The sequence below is a fragment of the Colobus angolensis genome, unplaced genomic scaffold (assembly GCF_000951035.1).
Source record: "Colobus angolensis palliatus isolate OR3802 unplaced genomic scaffold, Cang.pa_1.0 Scaffold7, whole genome shotgun sequence".
Lineage (NCBI taxonomy): Eukaryota > Metazoa > Chordata > Mammalia > Primates > Cercopithecidae > Colobus > Colobus angolensis.
Window position 1 is genome coordinate 22,625,531 of NW_012120709.1, and position 19,159 is coordinate 22,644,689.

Below are 19,159 nucleotides of genomic sequence, written 5' to 3' on the forward strand. Positions count from 1 at the left end.
AGAACTAGAGGAGCTTTAGAAACCAACTAACATAACTCCCTCATTTTACAGAAAGGAAAACTAAAGCTCAGAGAGATAAATGGCCTTCCTAAGTCTTCTGAGCTCCTCTCCCAAATGTGTCCTCGAGAGTTTGTCATTGTATCCTTAGCCCCATTGTTGGTGAGGAAAAACAGGGATAATTTTCCCAGTTTTAGGGGATTGAAATAAAGAATTGACACCAAGATTGGTGAAATGCCTCATCCAGTCACACTACAGACCAGTAACAGAACCAGTCAAACTGGGGGTTCTGACCCCCAGGCAGGCCTCTCCCCAAAAGATCACCTGCTTCCCTCCCGGTGCAACCCCAACTGACCCTACTGTCAGAAAGACTCCGATCCTATGATCTGTCCATCTGGAGCCTTCGTCCCAGCGGGAGCTGAGCACTGTGCAGGCCAAGATGGTACTGCTGGGGTGGAGGGAGAGCCCCTACCCTGAGCTCCTGGCCAGAGCTGGCCCTCCACACCCGCTCTGTCAGCTGCCCCTCTCAGCAGAACACACCACAGCCCAAAAAGGAGCCTCAAGTGTCAGGGAGGCTCCAAGCTGGTATCAAGAGGATTTTCATAAACACAACTGTCTGTGTCTGGGCAGCCATGTGGAAAGTTGCAATATAACCCACTGATGTCATGTGGCAGGGGAAACAAGATTTCCAGAGGCAGCGTGCTGCTCTCCCAACCTCCGTGTGGAGCAGAATCCCAGACAGGCTTCTGAAAGAAAGGGAAGAAAAAACCCAGCAACAAATTGCAAAACAAAACCTCGGTTCCAAGGTCTTGAGGGGAGGGGAGGGAAGAAGATGGGGAGGATGTGGAGTCTCCAGAGAGTATGCTGGGTTGGGACCCCTGGATCTCCCTCCAGGGCTCCATTAGAAAGGCTTGGGCAGCCTGGGGTGGAGGAGCTGGTGTGTACTCACCTTCTCTGCCATCTAACACCTCAGATCCCTGCACTTTCAGAAAGCACCTTGGTCTTCCTCTTATCTCAGGCAGGATCTGTTCCTAGCTTGGACCAGACACCCACTCTCCTAGTCTTTCAGGACTCTAGCTTTCAGATTTCTGCAGCCCATTCTACCAGCAATTCTGGGCTAACATCTAAAGTCCAAGCAAATTCATCCTTCTGCAATGTAAACATAGTTCTGGTCCTCTAGAGAAGCGGGACCCTGGCAGAAGAGGGGAGTGGTATGGAGGTGTGAGGGGATGTCTTTCACTTCCTCTGCTGCTGTCTGGTAGGATATCACTTCATTTCTCCCATCTCTGCTGGCTGGGTCATTTAACTTCTCTGGACTACAGTTCTCTCATTTTGAAAATGGAAAAGAAGGGAATATACATTTAAAGCTCCTTTTAGCCAAGAAACCTATTATTTTATGGTTGTTTACAGGTAAGGAGCAGTAGAGTAACACAGATTACATAAAGAATATTTTGTGGCTTTATTAATGTGTCTTGGGAGCTTTTAAATTATAAAAGTAATCATTCTAACTGCAGAAAACTTGGAAACCAAGAGTAAACACTTAAAAAAAAAAAAAACACCTATTTCCCAAGTACAACCCAGAGATAATCTCCATTAACCTTTTGGAATGTATTATTTTAGCCTTTAGTCTTTGTATAACCATATATCCATATATTTTCAAAGAAAAATATTATACGATAGTAATAATCTGCAGTCTGTACTTTAATCACTTTGAATTGCATGATAACTATTTTCTTACATCAAAATCCTTATGTAATATGGCATTTTCTTATATTTATACTTTTTCTCATGATTTTTAATATTCAGGTAAAGCACAAATGAGAAGAGATGCAGATGGTCAATAAACATAAAAACCATTAAGCATCAACAATAATCAAAGACAAGAAAAGAGATATTGTTTTTACATATCAGATTAGTAGAGATTCTTTTAAAGAGCTGACAAAAATCTACTTTGTTACCTAGATCAAGAAACGGACACTCTTTTGCAGGGCTGAAGGGTAAGAATCTATCTATCTGGAAGACAGTTTTATGTACCAAAATATAAAATATGCATGATTGTTTACTTAGCAGTTCTATTTCTAAGAATTTACCTCATGGGAACAATTGCTTAAGTATGAAAAAATATACCTACGAGAATGTTTGTTGAAGCATTATTTATAGTAGCAAAATTTTAGTGACAACCTAAATGTCAATCAATAGGAAAACGCTTCAGAAAGCATGACACATACAAACAGCAAAATAGTATGCAATCATTAAAAATGATAATGTAGCTTTGTACTTATCGACTTGGAAAGATGTCTTTGACATTTTGTGGAGTAAAAAAAAAAATCAGATAACAGAATAGCATGCAAAGTCTGAACCCATTTATGTAAAGTTATATGCACAAATCTGTAGGTGTCTTACAGAAAGAAATGCCTGAAGCATTGCTGGTTCCAGATAGGAGGGGCTTAAAGGCTGCAATCTGGTTAGAATTGCGGAGTGGGAGTAGGGAGAGGATTTGGGGTCTCACTTTGAAGCTGCATTTGCTAACCAACCAATCAAGTTTTTTTTTTTTTCTTAGAATGCATGTTCATTTAGGATGGCGTGGAGGGACACTGATGCAGATTATGAATACCTCCACCTGCCAACAGATGTTAACCAAATTGTTAATAATGATTGTCTCTTGCCGGGCGCAGTGGCTCACACCTGTAATCCCAGCACTTTGGGAGGCCGAGGTGGGCGGATCACGAGGTCAGGAGATTGAGACCATCCTGGCTAACACGGTGAAACCCTGTCTCTACTAAAAATACAAAAAAAAAAAAACTAGCCGGGCGTAGTGGCAGGCGCCTGTAGTGCCAGCTACTTGGGAGGCTGAGGCAGGAGAATGGCATGAACCTGGGAGGCGGAGCTTGCAGTGAGACGAGATCGCGCCACCGCACTCCAGCCTGGGCCACTGAGCAAGACTCCGTCTCAAAAAAATAATAATAATAATGATTATCTCTTAGAGGTAGAATTTGGGATATTGTAATGTCCTCTTTGAACTTTTAGTTACTATTTAACTATTTTACACAAATATTTTGTAATATTTGTTGTTAGGGAAGGCTCACAGTACTGGTTTGTATGTTGTTTTGTTGGTGGTGGTTTTTGTTTTACAATATCCTGATGGCCTATATTTCCGCATCCTGCCTGTCAACCTCTGCAATCTGATTAACTTTTCTCACCTTGCAGTTCCCCTTCCTCCCAGAACTTCAGTTCTTTCCTTCTGGGTTTGGGGTATCTGGGTCATTGCAAACCTACAGGAAGCTCCATACTGAGAGCCTATCTGCATCACAATCCCCATACCTGCCTCCCACCACCACTGTCAGAAGGATGGTGTCCAAAACTCTTCTCTCTGGGCTGACTAAGGGCACTTCCTAGGCTTTGGTTCTTGCTCCCTCACCTCCCTCTGCCACCTTCTTTCAGATTTTCCCCTTGGATTCTGATTCTACCACTGAGCTCTCATCAGACACCGAAGTTCCTGCGATCAATTCTGCTCCCGACCTCAACTCTGTTAATCCTGACAATACCCAACCTGGCATCTGGCCTTGCTTTGTCTTTCATCTTTGGCTTTGCTGCACCCTAGCAGTTTCAGGTCACCCCCCACTGCCCTAGGTGTGACTACGCTTTATCCTACTTGATCCAACAGTTCAAAAAACATCTATTGAGTGCTCATTATGTGCAAGGCCCCTGGGCTGGGTCTTGTGGACATAGAAACTGTGACTCTAGGTCTCTACCCTCGTGGGGAGCTCAGTCTGTCAGAGGAGACTGAGAGATGGCTACTACGCTGGCAGCTGACACTGAGAGTTTCTTATTGCCAGACACTGTTTTAAATACTTTGCGTGTATTACCTTATTTAACCCTCACAATAACCCTATGAAGTAAGTACTATTATTATATACATTTTAAAGACAAGGAAACTGAGGCAGTTTTAGCCTCAGGAGAAGAGAATAACTTCTCCAAGGTCACAGTGAACTAAATGGCAGATCAGGGATTGGAACTCCTGACTCTCAGACTCTTGGCTTCTTGCATGAGACCCAGACAGATAGCCAGCCTCCTCTTTACTGCTCACCAACCCAACATTTTTCTTCTATCTGTGTTCTGGTGGGACTTAGACCCAGCGTCTATTCTCAGTGGCCAATGCCCGTCAGGCTGGCCTCCAATCCTGTGTCCACCTGGACTGAACTAGAAGGCCCTGACTCTATGCCATTTCAGACCTAGCAGGCCAAGTGCCTGGTCCCCATCCCAGTGCACAGTGTTGGACCCGGAGCTTCCCACTTGAGTTAGGACTTCCTCCCAATGCTCCATGGGCCTTCAATTGGGGAAAGGACTCACGAACAGTCCCCCATGGTCCTTCTGCTTCCATGGGCAGGACATGTTTTCTGCAGTAAAGGTGTTCCAGAAATGCTTGGTTCAAACTAAAGGTTTGTAAATTGAATCCCATTCAGAAGATATTGGAATAGCCAGGTAATGAGACAGTAGCACTGAGTGTTTATTATATACCAGGCACTTTGCTTGTAATACTCACTTAACTCTGTAAGGCAGGTACCATTTTTATTATCCCCGTATAATCAACGAAGAAACCAAGCCCAGAGAGTTAACAGACTTGCCCAAGGTCACACAGTTAAAAAGTAGCAGAGCTGACTCCTGGCCTGGCATTCAGTCTAAAGACATCACTCTGGTGTGTCTTCTCAAAGTAGTACTCAGTGAATCCTCAGGCAAACAATCTCTTGGAGATATAAATTTTCCAAGTTCCAGTTTCTAACTTTTGTCAAAGAAAGAAAGATCTCATTTCCTTGGCTGTATCCTCAGCCTCTGGGCTGGGGTGAGAGGCCGTCTATGAGCCCTGTTGGATGATGTGTAGGGAAGACAGTAGAGGGTGCTCACCAACATCCTCCAGAAGTGGGGACTCTAGAGCTTCCCCTTCCTCCACTGCAGAATGAGCATGGATGTGTGCTCATGCGCATGCATATCTGTGCACACACACACAGACATGCATGTGCACACACGTGTGTGCTTTTCCAGTCTAGCTCAGGACTGCTCCTTTGACCAGAGCAGCTGCCTGGGCACATAGGCCTGAGCCACTGGGAGCCTGGGCAATTGAGAGCAAGGCAGCTGAATAAAGGCAGCTAATACTATATCTATGATATGCAGCTTTGGTTGTCATAAACACTGCAGCTGAATATTCCCGCGGGGACTTCCTAATGGAGGAGACGGATACACTCCAGAACAACCCCAGGGGCTTCACACGCAGCTCTGACTAAACTCCCTATAAAATCAATCCTGCCTTTCCACCAGTTGTGACAGGGTGTTCTAATATTAATCCACTCTCCTTGTCAGTCAGCTCCCCCAACAAAAGCTTTAATGATCTTTAACCAGGCATAATAAACACTACACATTCAAGCAGAGAATGCCTGGGCCCGGGGAGCCCCCGCCCCTCACAACCTCCGTTTGGAGGCTCAAAGGGGACAAAAGAGACCCTGTTGGCCCCTTCGAGCCACCATCCTCTCTCCCTGCAGGATGGGCTATGGAGGACAGTCCCCGGGGAGGACAGGCTGGCTGGGTGGAGGCTGAGCGACCGGCCCTCAGCCCCGTGCACAGGTTGCGGAAGCCGAGTCTCCTCCGCAGGATCCCAGCCGCTGCCGATCTGGACAGACTCCCTGGATGCTGATTGTTCCGGGCAGCCCTCCTTCTGCAACTCTGCCTCTTACTCCTTTATCTTGAGCATCTCCTCTGTGCTTCTGACAGCTCCCTTTTCTCTAGAGGGAAACTGGGTCTGAATGGAGGATCCTAGCAGCCAGGGGAAGAAGCAGGGGTGCCTGGGTTTAGCTTCTGTGCTTATCCCTCTTGGCACCCCAAACTAGCATGCCAGGAGCTTGCACCCTCTCTCTGCTCTCTCTGCTCCCCCCACTTCCTCCGTCCTTAGACCCTCTATGCCTGGTAGGGGCCCCAGAGAGGGGTAGATCTGGCATCAAACAGAGTGGCAGGCAATGGTGGGGATGGACAGACAGGTGGTGGCAGGGCCCAAGCTTGGGACCCTGGAGCGAGGAAATACATGGGAGGATGACTTCCACCTCCAAATCCATCTCTGCATCTTCCCTCCACTGACTTTGGGAAGGCTCCCAGGGCTTCTCTCTCACACATGAACCTATTTAGGAGGCCACAGTACAAGCTGTCTGGTCTGAACCTCCCAGCAAACTCCCTCAGGTGACAGCAAGCTCAGAGCCTTGAGTGTGGCCTCTGACTTCAGAAAACAACCCAAACCAGCCTGAGACTTTTTTTTCTTTTTTGAGACAGAATCTTGCACTGTTGCCCAGGCTGGAGTGCAGTGGTGCGATCTCGGCTCACTGCAACCTCCGCCTCCCGGGTTCAAGCTATTCTCCTGCCTCAGCCTCCCGAGTAGCTGGGACTACAGTTGCCCGCCACCACGCCTGGCTAATTTTTTGTATTTTTAGTAGAGACAGGGTTTCACCATGTTGGCCAGGATGGTCTCTACCTCTTGACCTCATGATCTGCCCACCTCGACCTCCCAAAGTGCTGGGATTACAGGTGTGAGCCACCACGCCCGGCCCAGCCTGAGGTATTTAATGCAGCATACTTGCTGCTGTGGCCCACAGAGGGGCAGCTCAGCAGGGCTCAGAGGCCTCCCTGGTAGTGTCCAGCTTTTCCTGCACCCCTGTGGGCCCCAGAGAGCTGCAAAATGCCTGGAGAAGACCGAAGTGATTTCACTCTTTCAATAAAACTTAGTTTAATTTTTTTCACATTACAAATGAACATATTTTGCTTACAAACACAGACAAAAATACAAAAATTAGCCTGACGTGGTGGCTCATCCCTTTAGTGCCAGTCACTTGGGGAGCTGAAGCGGAGGATCACTTGAGTCTGGGAAGTCGAGGCTGCAGTGAGTCAAGATCGTGCCACTGCACTCATGCCAGCCTGGGTGACAAAGTGAGACCCAGTCTCAAAAAAAAAAAAAAAAAAGACAATATAAAAAGTAGAAGGGGAGGTCATAACCTACATCAACCACTGTTAACATTTAAATGTATTTCTTTCCAATTTTTTTTTTAAAAGGCTTGAATCAGGACTTTGCCTTTGGACTTGTACCAGAGACCAGTACATGGTCTTTTGCAAGAGATTCCCTTCATAGGGGAAGGATGGATTCGAGCTCATTAATTAGGGGGTGATCAGGGCACCTTCCTTAACTCCTGTGCCTCCATTTTCTCAACTACAAGAAGGAGATCATAACAGTACTGATCTTACAAGGTGATCATAAGAATTAAATGGGTTTCCTATACAAAAAGTACTTAGAACAGTGTCCCACATATAGTATACATGAAATAAATGTGGTGGTGCTATTACTGATAATATGAATACAACTATTGCTACTATCTTCCCCAAGAGGAAAGGGGGTAGGGACCATTCACCCTCCCTGTGGCAGCTGTCGCTTCTGGGTCGTAGCCTAAGCACCCAGCTGTGTAACAAGCAGGCAGGACAGTGCTCAAAAGAGGATGTTACTCTGGAAGGACAGAAAGCTAAACAACACCAATCCACGACTCTGACTCTGCTGGGGTGAAAAGAGAAGAGGCATGACTACCCACCCCCATGAAAACTCTTATGCCCATCTAGCTCTGTGCCAGTGCCTCTGTGGCAAGCAGCTGCTCCTCTCTCTACCTTGTCTCTGTACAGATCAGGAATCCAACACCTCCCTCTTTTCCCCTGTAGCCAGCCCAGCCTACAGATTGCCTCTATCGCTGAGGTCCAGTGGGCTCCTCCAATAGCCAGGGCTGGCATATGAAGGACACCTACTTGCCCTTTAAGCTTTCTGACTTCAAGCGTCAGATGATCAGAACATCCCTGGAAGGAGACTCAGACAGCCTCAAGATCCAATGATAATCACAGCTCATATTGAATCAGCACTTACTATGTGTCAAGCCCTTTGCTAACTTCTTTCCATATATTATCTCATTTAATCCTCACAACAAGACTATGAAGTGAGGAACCATCATGATCTCCACTTCACAGATGAAACCATGGCTCAGAGTGGTGGAGTCATGTGCCCAGGATTGACGCCCTGCCACATCTGTTACGGCGGCGACTTAAACTTCACCATGGAAAGGCTGTCCTTTGTTCTGGAAAACATTGCTATGGACCTTTTAGTTTTCTACCGCTATTCATCTAGGGGAAGCCTGATGCCATTGTTAACCTGAATGCTGAAAAATAAAGTGTTTATTTTGATTATGTAAGCTGGGTATATCTTTTATCTGGAACATAAGAAAAGACAAATGAGAAGGAGAAGAGAAACGGAAACCCAGAGAGGGCAAGTCACTTTCCCTGACCACACAGAGCTAGAAACAGAACCCAAATCTCCCCAATCTTATGTTCTTTCTAGGACTTCCTGCTCCTCCTCTGTCCTCCTCCAGAGGGCAGAAGCCAGAGACCATGTCACACATTTCTCCGGTATCTGCCACGCAGTATCCAGACCAGCCTGGGGCTCACAGTAGGTGCACATTCAGTCCCAGATAGCAAACTGAGGTTAACCCTCTGCAGGAGAGCTAGCAGCACACACCGAGTTGTAGATCCATGCTTCTACCTGTCATGGGTGGAACCAAGCTCGTTGCCAGCCTGAGCCAGGCCTAATGCCACAATTCTGGAAAGCTGAGTCTCCATTCTATGGCTCCTGTTTCTCCACCTTGACCAAGTCTACCTGCTCTTTCTCCTCCTTTTCTCCTTCCCTTTCCTCCCCCTAAAAACACTGCACATTCCCAACCCAAGAAGGTGTCCCCCGAGAGGCTAATATTGTACAAAAAAAAAAAAAATCCCAGAGAGGGAGAGCTGATTGGATTTTTGGCGATGCTGGTCCTGATTTCCTCTGGGCCTTGCCTAATTTCTCCCATTCGGAGGTTGGGGACTTCTTTCCCACTGCCTAACAGTAACTGCTTCAGCCTGAGCTGTCCCTGGGACCACAGACTAGAGTCAGGCAGCTCGGACAGGCTTCTTCTAGCAGTGGCATGTCTGGATGGTGGTAACTCTGCATTTTTATTGAGGAAGCAAGTTAATGGGCATGTAAAACATATACAACTTGTCAGCCCGTTAGCTGCTGCCATTGCCACTCCTGCCTCAGGCTCAACTAAATTGCTCATTCACTTGCTCTCTTCCTCCCTCTCCTCGTCTTATGTTTTTTTTCTCTCTCTCATTTTGCTTAGGGTCTCTTTCTCTCCTCCCAACCTGCACCTCCCTCCCTCCCTGAACAGCTAAAGAGTTCCTGGGAACATTTTTATTTATTTATTTTTAATGATTTTCCTGGGCATCTAGTTCCAGAAATGTCTCGGCCTTGGAAGCTCAGCCGCTTCTGCTAAGTTAATGCTTTGTCTTCTGTCCCTTAACAGGAGGTCAAGGTCCAAGGACAGCAGCAGCGCAGAACGAGCTTCAGCCCAACAAAAGAGGGGTGCGTAGCTTGGGAGCATTTTCCAAATGCTGATGCCACTGTCTACATGGACACACCTTTGGTTGCACACCCTTCCTTCCTCAAGGGTCCGCGTTGGCAGCCACACTGGTAGTGTGCACCCACCCTCGACAATCACAGTCCTACACATATGCTCATGACTGTCCATTTCCACAAGCATACTCTCCACCACTTACATACCCCAATAGCCAAAGCCTGCTGGCACACTTCCAGTGCACATGCACCTCTCACAAGCCATGCACACATCCCAGATATACTCAGCCTCAACAAGCCATGTCTGCAATGCACACTCTGGCATACACATCCACCATAGGCAGCCCATGTCTGCATGCATACCCCCAACATACATATTCCCTGTGTATATTCTCCCCAAATCCCCATATCTGTGGAATATTTACATAAACCATCACTCCCACCAGCCCATCTGCAATTAAGTCTTTAATGTATACTTCATGCATATTTGTATACACCTCAAGTACACATGCATGCTATATCCCATTCTACATACTTATATCCCAAAAACATAAACCCTTAACCCCCATTTGTATGTCTCATATAAACATCCCACAATATTTTATTGTCTGCATGTTAACATCATATGTATCCACCTAAGACCCCAATTCTGGGCCCATGATCATATTTTAATATCATCTTATCTGCATGCACATTTCAAATGGACACCCCCAAATACCATATCTACATGTGCATGCACATATGCCTGGCAGTAACACCATGTCTGCTTACATACACCCTAACTCAGGGACTTGCACCTAAACCTGCTATTTCCACATGCAAATGTAGCCATGTATTGATATGATTCCCTCTAACAGACCACAGCTCTATTGAATGCCCACTCTCAATTCAATTTAATTAAACTAAACACTTTAACTAAATCTAAACTAGACTATGAACCCTTACTAAGGATCAGACCTTGTGATAAGTGCTGGAAAGTTGCAAATGAAGAAGAACAGCTCTTACCCTCAAGGAGATCCCCAATCAGGAAGAGAAATTGAGACACTTACAACAGAATGTGATGCGCTCAGTGACAGAAGTACGTACGCATCCAAGCACACACCTTCTGTAGCTCCAAATTTACAGGAACATTCTACATGCACATCTTAGACATGCAAAAGGGGACAGCCAAATTCACAAGCACACATATCCCCACTCTGTGCCCATATCCCACAGTTTTACCCATGATCCGTTGCTTTAGTTAAGGCACGGTGGCTTACGGTGTCCCGTCAGGATCTTCCCCAGGCAATGCTAGAGCTGCCACTAGGGCCAGGATGTTCACATCCAGCCATGATTGCTGCTTGGATGGAATTTACACTCTTGGGCTGCACACTGAGTACCAAGTCCAGCAGTGACAGGCCCTCAGGTACAGGGAGTGATCTCCCCAATAGTCACCTGGCTTCATTCTCAGCCTGACCTCATACAAGTCACAGGCCTTGCAGTTAACCTTTTTGCTTGCTACGGAGGTTGCTGTTGCCACAATGGGGCCAAGGGGTCTCTCCTGCTCACTCTTCCTTAGTTGAGTGGTTGGCACTAAGAGCTCTCTGATATGGTTATTTTCAAAAGCAAATCAAATTCTGATCTAAATTCCTGGAACTTCGGCCGGGCACAGTGGCTCACACCTGTAATCCTAGCACTTTCGGAGACCAAGGTGGGCAGATCACAAGGTCAGGAGATCGAGACCATCCTGGCTAACACAGTGAAACACCGTCTCTACTAAAAATACAAAAAATTTTCCAGGTATGGTGGCACATGCCTGTAGTCCCAGCTACTTGGCAGGAGAATTGTTTGAACCCGGGAGGTGGAGGTTGCAGTGAGCTGAAATCGCGCCACTGCACTCCAGCCTGGGCCACAGAGTGAGACTCCATCTCAAAAAAAAAAAAAAAAAAAAAAAATTCCTAGAACTAAGGAAAGGTCAAAAAACTATGGCCTACAGGAAAAATCTGGCCCACCATTGTAAATAAAGTTGTATGGGGCATTCATGCCTATTTATTGACATATTGTCTGTGGCTGCTTTAGCACTGTAATGACAGAGCTCAGTGGTTAGAAGTAAGACTGTAAAACTTCATTACCTGGTCCTTTACAGAAAAAGTTTGCCAACCAGGTGTAAAGTGGGAGGCAGTAGCCCCACTCTGGTCTTCTCTGATCATACACCTTAAGAGGAAAACAGAAAGTGTAGGCAGAAGGCAAGGAAAGTAAAGGAATTCAAATGTTGTCTATAACTCATCCAACAAATACCTACTGAGTGCCTCTAATTTGCCAGACACTTGGCTGGGCACAGGGTTATAGCAGTGAACAAAACAGAGCTCCTGCTCTCCTGAAATCCTCAGTCTATTGGGAAACACTAAATTACATCTTACACAAGTGACTGACAATATAATGAGAACTATGATAAATATCAAGAAGGGGAAAAGGGGGGTTTGTTGAGACCAGGAAAAAAAACTTAGAAGTCCTTTGATGACTGAGCTTAAATGTGTGAGAAATAACAGGTGGAGAGATTGAACAAGCTCTCTGGATACCCCAAGGTGAGACCTGGGACCAGTAGAGCACAGGAGTTTCAGGCAGATGCTGTCTCAATGTGAAGAAGAACTTTCTAACCCTCAGAACTGCCCTACAATGGACTCTAAACCACATGGGGTTGTGTGCCCCATATTATTAGGGAAGGAACATCATTATTACAGATGGATAGAGAGGACTGATGGTCAAGATTGGCCAACATGACCTCTGAGGTCCTTCAGCTTTTGAGAGGCTCAGAGACCAGTGTGAGTGTCACCACTGCCTCCCAAGATGGTGCCAGGTTAAGCTCTGCCATTATCTCCCTCCTTCCCAGCAACCCTGCCATGCTGTGGCAGATGTAAGGGCAACCTCTCTTGTTAGTTTTTTGTTGTTGTTGTTATATTTTCTTTTCTAATCCTCGGTGGAGGGCAAGCTCTCTTGATCTGGCTCTTGGGCAGCCATGAATAGCACCTTTCACAGGGTACTGTAAGGGTGTCCACCACTCCTCTGGTCATTATACATTAAACCTTACTGTCCCTGAAAGTGAGTTTCCATACCAGCTGGCTTCTAGAAAGACCCTCAGAACCTTCTCTTGCCCTTTCCCATTGGACCCCAACTTCCTTCTATTTGCTCTTTCCTCTTTAGTTTCAAACTCTTCCAGCCCTGTGTTGAGCCTTCCAGCCCCTCTCCTCTCTGGGCCCTCAGCCACAGCACCATACCTGATCCCACCTCGCAAAGGATTCAGAGGAAGACATCAAAGCTCTGGCCCTTCCTTAATGCAGTATTGTCAGTGTCCATTCCTTGCTCATTCCACGCCACCAGAGAGACTGAGCTCCCAGCTCTGGACACTGAAAATACGGAACAGAACAAGAGAAAGGAGAAGCTGGCAGAAAGAATAAGGCAAGATCCAGAGGAAAAAAGGAAAAAAAAGAAGGAAACAAAATGCAAGGCAGACACAGGGGCAAATGGGGAGAGCCTTAGGAACTCTATGTTTAAGTGGTCTGATAATTAAATGAATAGTGTTTGGTGGGGGAGGCCACCTTTCAAAATCCCCACTGGTGGTAAAGCATATAAAAACCTGAATAGCAAATATTTACTCGGAATTAACACAGAGCAGATTCCATCAGGCAACCTTGGGGCTGTTTCTGGAGTCTTACCTTAATGTCTTATGTGGCATGGGAGCCCAGGCGGGCACTAGACCTGGCGTAATATGCTAAACAAATCTAATGGTGTGCTTTATTTCCCCCCTCAGCAGAACTCTTAATTATGTATCTTGCAAGTGCACAGAGCAAATGGATTAGCCACGGCAGCTGTTTGCTGCTAGAGCAGCACCCTCCCCAGAAACCTTTGCAAGGAGACCATGAGCCAGCCCCACAGGCTAGGCCAGGGAGCTGGCAGGAGTCTGGGAAGAGCAAAGGTAGAGGCTGCTACAGAAAAGGAATCTTCAGCCAAGAGATGTCTGTTTCCTGGCACCCCAGAAGGAGAGGCAGGATGTGATTAACGGTGTGTGGTAGTGGAGGCCAGGCCAGTCTTGCAGCTGCATGGGCTGAGGCAAGCTCTTTGAAAGGTTTCCCTGCTAAGGCCATCTCTCCTAATCTTCCTCCCAGAGCTATGCCTGAAAGACTCACCTGGCCTACCAGTCAGGAAGTTGTCTAGTAGGATGACTCCCTACTGCCCCCTTAGCACCTCCTAGCAAATTGCAGGGACCCATGTGTCAGTGTAGCTAACTGTGACTTAGTGGAGACTGGGACCCACGGGGGAAGAACAGTCAGGAAAGTTCAGAACTTGGGCTACAGCTGGGGAAGGCAGGCTAACGAAAATCAATAGAAGGTGCTCTAAGGATGTGGGTATAAGGGCAGAAACCCATTTTGAAGTAACAATATGGGGACTATGCTGAAGACTTGCAGATGAGCAGAATACTGATACAAGCTGGACACTGGCCAGGGACAGAAATATCACTGAGACCACCTGACCACCGAACTCAGAGACGTCAGAAGTACTGATGTGCGTGTGTGCGTGTGTGTGTGTGTGTGTGTGTGTGTGTGTGTGATGCATACATGCAGTGAGCAGTCTCTGCCTAGGGCATAAAGATCCTTCTCCACAATGCCTTTGGTAATGACATCTTGAACAGGAGAACTCCAAACAGGCATGAAAGTTACCCTACTCTAATGGGTCCCTTGGATTTTGTACCCAGGACCTGGGTTTGCGTCCCACTCGACCACTCATTAGCAGCTCTCATAACCTCTCTGGGCCTCAGTTTCTCCTCCTGTTTTAGCATGTGAAAGATGTGCATGATGCCTCAAACTTATCAATAACAATATTTGCATCTGAGTGTTGAATGGTCATTTTACTTATAATGTATTTCTCCAAGTGTCATATGAGGGCTATTCATTGAAATTCATAAAACTGCTTTATAAACTGAAAAAATGCAAGAATAATTCCAACAATAACAGCATTTATTGAGCACTTGCTATATGCCAAGCAAAATACGAGGTGTTTTACATGTATTATCTCATTCTGTTCTCACAATAATCCTATGATATAGATACTTTTAGTATCCCGATTCGTCAAATGAGGAAATTGAGGCACAAGAGAGGTTACCTAAATTCCTGAAGGTTGCATGACTAATACGTGGTGAAGCCAGGGTTCAAATGCCAGCATCTCACAGTGTTACTGTTACAAGACAGTTGCCTGGAACCGGGGAGCTCAGGAAAGCACAGGAGGCAGCAAACCCATGCACCGCCCAACATCATAGGAAATCAGTGGCCAAGGCAAAGCTCTAGGTTCCAGGCATGTAAGCAGCCTGGACTAAGGGCATATGTTACATTCAGAAGACAGAATCAGGCAAGTTGAGGGCCAGAGCAGGAACGGAAGCACCCTGCAGAGAACAACAAAGCTTTGAAACAAGGCAACACTGCTTCCCATGCTCACCAGATGGCGCTGTGCAGTGTTCCCAGAAGCGTCTATTTGGTTTCATTCAACCAGAGAAATTATGGAGCACTTAACAGTGCACCAGGCATGGCAGATGGACGACAGAAAGGCAATGAAGGCATGGTCCCTGCCCTTGTGTAGCTTACAACCTACCAAGAAAGGTTGATACTACACAATGAATTGCAAGAGTGATGAGTTTAAAGGAGAAAAAGGTTTGGAGGTATATGTTAGGGTAATGCTAACTGCAAAAACAAAAAGACCCCAAAATGTATTATAGCTCAAATTTAAGAACTTTATCCCTCACTCATGGAACAGAACACAATGAATGCTCCTGATTGATAAGAGCAGTTGTCCTCTTCATTTCTTCCAGAGATAGGCTAACAACAGCTCTGCTGTCTCCAACATACATCCCGCAAGGACTCCCTGGGGACCACCATCCTAGTCAGCCAAAGGTCACCATCCCAGTCTTAATCGTTTGCAAGAAAGAGTGTGCCCAAAGGTTTTCATGGGCCAGGCCTGGGAGGGGCACACATCCCTTCCACTCACATGCAAATGACTAGACCTCAGCCAGTTGCCACAACTAACTCCATGGGGACAGCCGAGAACCCGGGAGGAAGAGGAGGCCATGGATTTGATGAACTGTTAGCCGACTGTCCCTGTGGGCTACAGAGGATCCTTGCACAACACATTCCCTCTGCTTGGAATTCCTCACCTTGCCCAAATTCCCTTCTTTTTACCCAGCAAACTCCATGCCTTTATAAACAATGGCATATAATACTGTATTAGTCTGTTCTCATGCCGCAGATAAAGACATATTCAAGACTAGGCAATTTACAAAAGAAAGAGGTTTAATGGACTTACAGTTCCACATGGCTGGGGAAGCCTCACAATCATGGCAGAAGGCAAAGAGGAGCAAGTCACATCTCACATGGATAACAGCAGGCAAAGAGAGAAAGCTTGTGCAGGGGAACTCCTATATATAAAACCATCAGATCTCATGAGACTCACTCACTATCAGGAGAACAGCACAGGAAAGACCTGCCCCCATGATTCAATTATGTTCCACTAAGTCCTCCCACAACACATGGGAATTAAATATGAGATTTGGGTGGGGACACAGCCAAACCATTTCAAATACTCGATTTTAATTTCTTTCTCTTCTTGGACATATAATCCCCTTCTGTTCTCAAAAGCCCTATAAAAATTGTCACTCATATACAACTTACACTAATGGTGTCTTGAGAAGACAGAAGGTTTTGATCATGTACTGGGCAAATCTGGGCAGATAGCAAACCGAGCAGAAAGCAAGACCTCAGGAGAGGGCTCCAGAACTGAGGCAGGGACAGGAATTCAGAACCACAAGGCATCAGCAGAACACAAGGCCACCCAGGGAACCCTCAAAACTATGGGGGAGAGGGACTCCCTAGAGGTGTGTGGGATGGAAGCTCAGATTATTTTATTTAGGTATTAAGAAGAAAGTGAAGGGCTATTAATAAAATCTGGAGGAAACCTAGGGACATTAATGAAGACTAACACAATATGTTTCACAAATGTTCATTAGATCAAAGACCAAGACACGTTATTCATTATTGTGTACCAAGTACTGTACTTTAAAAAAAAAAAAAAAATTAACAGATGAGGTCTTGCTATGCTGCCCAGACTGATCTAGGACTTCTGGACTCAAGTGATCCTCCTACCTCAGACTCCCAAAGTGATGGGATTACAGGCATGAGCCACCGTGACTGGCCCTTCCAAGTACTGTACTCCACAACAGCCCCTTAGGTAAGAATTATTATGCCCAATTGACAGATAAGAAAATCACCCCAGAGACAACTGCACACACCATAAACAGGAGAGCTGAATTCAAATTCAGGTTCTTAACCACTATACTGCCTCCTGCCTAAATGAGAGAATGAGTAGAGAAGAGTAAGAGGACAGTATTGAGTAAGAGCTTGGGACAAGTGTGGCACACTGGAGATGCAATTGTAACAAGGGATCAAAGTTTCCAAAAGCTGGACTTCCGGGAGAGAGGGCAGCCTGCCAAGGAGTGCACAGGCGGCCTCCAGGTGCCTGTGGGAGGTAAGCTGGTGATTCCAGCTTGCCAGCCACCCCCAGGGGAGAAGGCAAAAGCCTGCTCACCCAGACGGTGGCTGCTCCTCTCTGCTGGGGCAGAAGGAAGGGAGCTCTTGGCAATGCTTGACTTGCTAAGCCTCAGGGGAGAAAAACCAGGGAGTTTGTGAGAGCAGCTCCCTAAGGTGCCTCAGGCAGGATGCAGCACTTTCCAGCAGAGAGTGAAATCAGGAAGAAGCGAATCAAGACCAGATGGAGTTAGTGTTCCAGCAAGTGCATGTGGTTTTAGAAACGAAGGAGAAACATGGATTGAGGCCAAATTCAGTCCTTGGGGTTCCACAAACCTGCAGCCTCTGGGGAATCATGCAGACATAGGACATGGAAGCTCAGAGGCATCTTAGAGATCATCTTGTCCGTGCTGCTCATTCCACAATAGGGAAAACCAAGGCTTAGAGAGAGTAAAGTAGTGAAAGGGCTGAGAACATCTCCCAGATCACACAAAGGTAGTGGGCACACAAAGGGCCAGCATGGCTCCCTTCTCCTGCGTCGGCACTGCTGAGCTCTGCTAACTGAAGCATTTCAGAGCTGCTGAGGTGCAGGTGCCTCCACGCCAGCTCCTCTCCATTTTCCCCCTTTCCCACTACCTCAGTACCTACTCCAGCCCTATTCCAGGGCCTCTGAGTGCTTTGGTAGCTGGGTGACCCTGGCAAGACACTTAGCCTCTCTGTTAACCCAATTCCTTCACCTATAAAATAAGGGAGGAGAACAAGAAAATCTCTAAGTCCCGATGCTCGCCCTATTGAGGAGTTAGACCTTTGCCAAACCCCTTCCTGTGACTTCAAGGGCCACGATGTAAGTTCAAAGGCTGAAACTGGGAGAAGTCAACCACAATTGTCCCAGGGGACGCACAGGTCTTCTCCTAGCATTGGTGGGGCCCAGGACAAGGATGCAAACAGAGGCCCACAAACCATAGGTCTAAATATTTTAAAGGTATGAATCAAGATAACAACCTTTGATAAATATGTTTATCTTCTGCTATAAATTGAGTGCTTGTGTTCCCCTAAAATTCATATGTTGAAATTCTAGCCCCTAAGGTGATGGTGTTAGGAGGTGGGACCTTTGGGGAAATGTTTAGGTCGTAAGAGTGGAGCCGTTATAAATGAGATGAGTGCCCTTATAAATGTGGCCCAAGAAATCTCTTTCCCCTTCCACCATGTGAGGACACAATGAGAAGCCACCATCTGGGAGCCAGAAAGCAGACCCTCCCCAGACACGGAATTTGCCAGCACCTTGATCTTGGAGTTCCCAGCCTCCAGAACCGTAAGAAATAAATCTGTTGTTCATAGGTTACCCAGTTTATGGCATTTTGTTATCACAGCTGGGACGTACTAAGACATCCTCCTACCTTGACAAATACACTTTCATGTATTTGTCAAAATATAAGTGTAAAGTCATGGATTTCTTTTATTATGACTGAAAGTTGGCAAATATCAAAGATAGATGAATTTAATTATTGCACATGTTTGGGTGCTGACAGTGTTTGGATGAGTAATAAAACAAAGATAAAATAATTCAGAAACCATTATATATTTACTCCAAAATTATTTTTCTTGCCTTTATTTAAACAGATCCCTAATTATGTTGTTATAATTAAGATGTTTACATAATTTGTATTCTATTGAGATCAATGCCAACCTAGACAACATTTCTTGAATCATTGTAGTTCTTAAATCATTTTTTCATTAACTTCAATTGGGAAAAACTTCTCTGCTGAGGCAGTAGAAATTGGAAAAGACAATTTAAAGCCACGCTTCTACGTATTCAGAAATGACCGTTGAATTCTACTTGTTTCCAAACATTGAAATGTGGTCACATATGATAAATTATCATTTTAGAAAATATAAAATAGTTTATTTTCATCACTGTTTCCTATAGCAATATCTAAATTCATAATGTAGATAATCTGTGTCAGTCTTATCACACGTTATACATGTCATATCTAGACATTTAAGAAAAATATAAGTTATTTAATGTTGCAAAATGATTCTCAGTTTGTACATGCAACTATTGCAAATACCATGTTAATTAGTGAATACTTCCAGAACCACGAATTTAAACACAAAAAAAACAAGAAAATAGATGCTCAGCACTGTGGATACTCCATTATGAAAGACT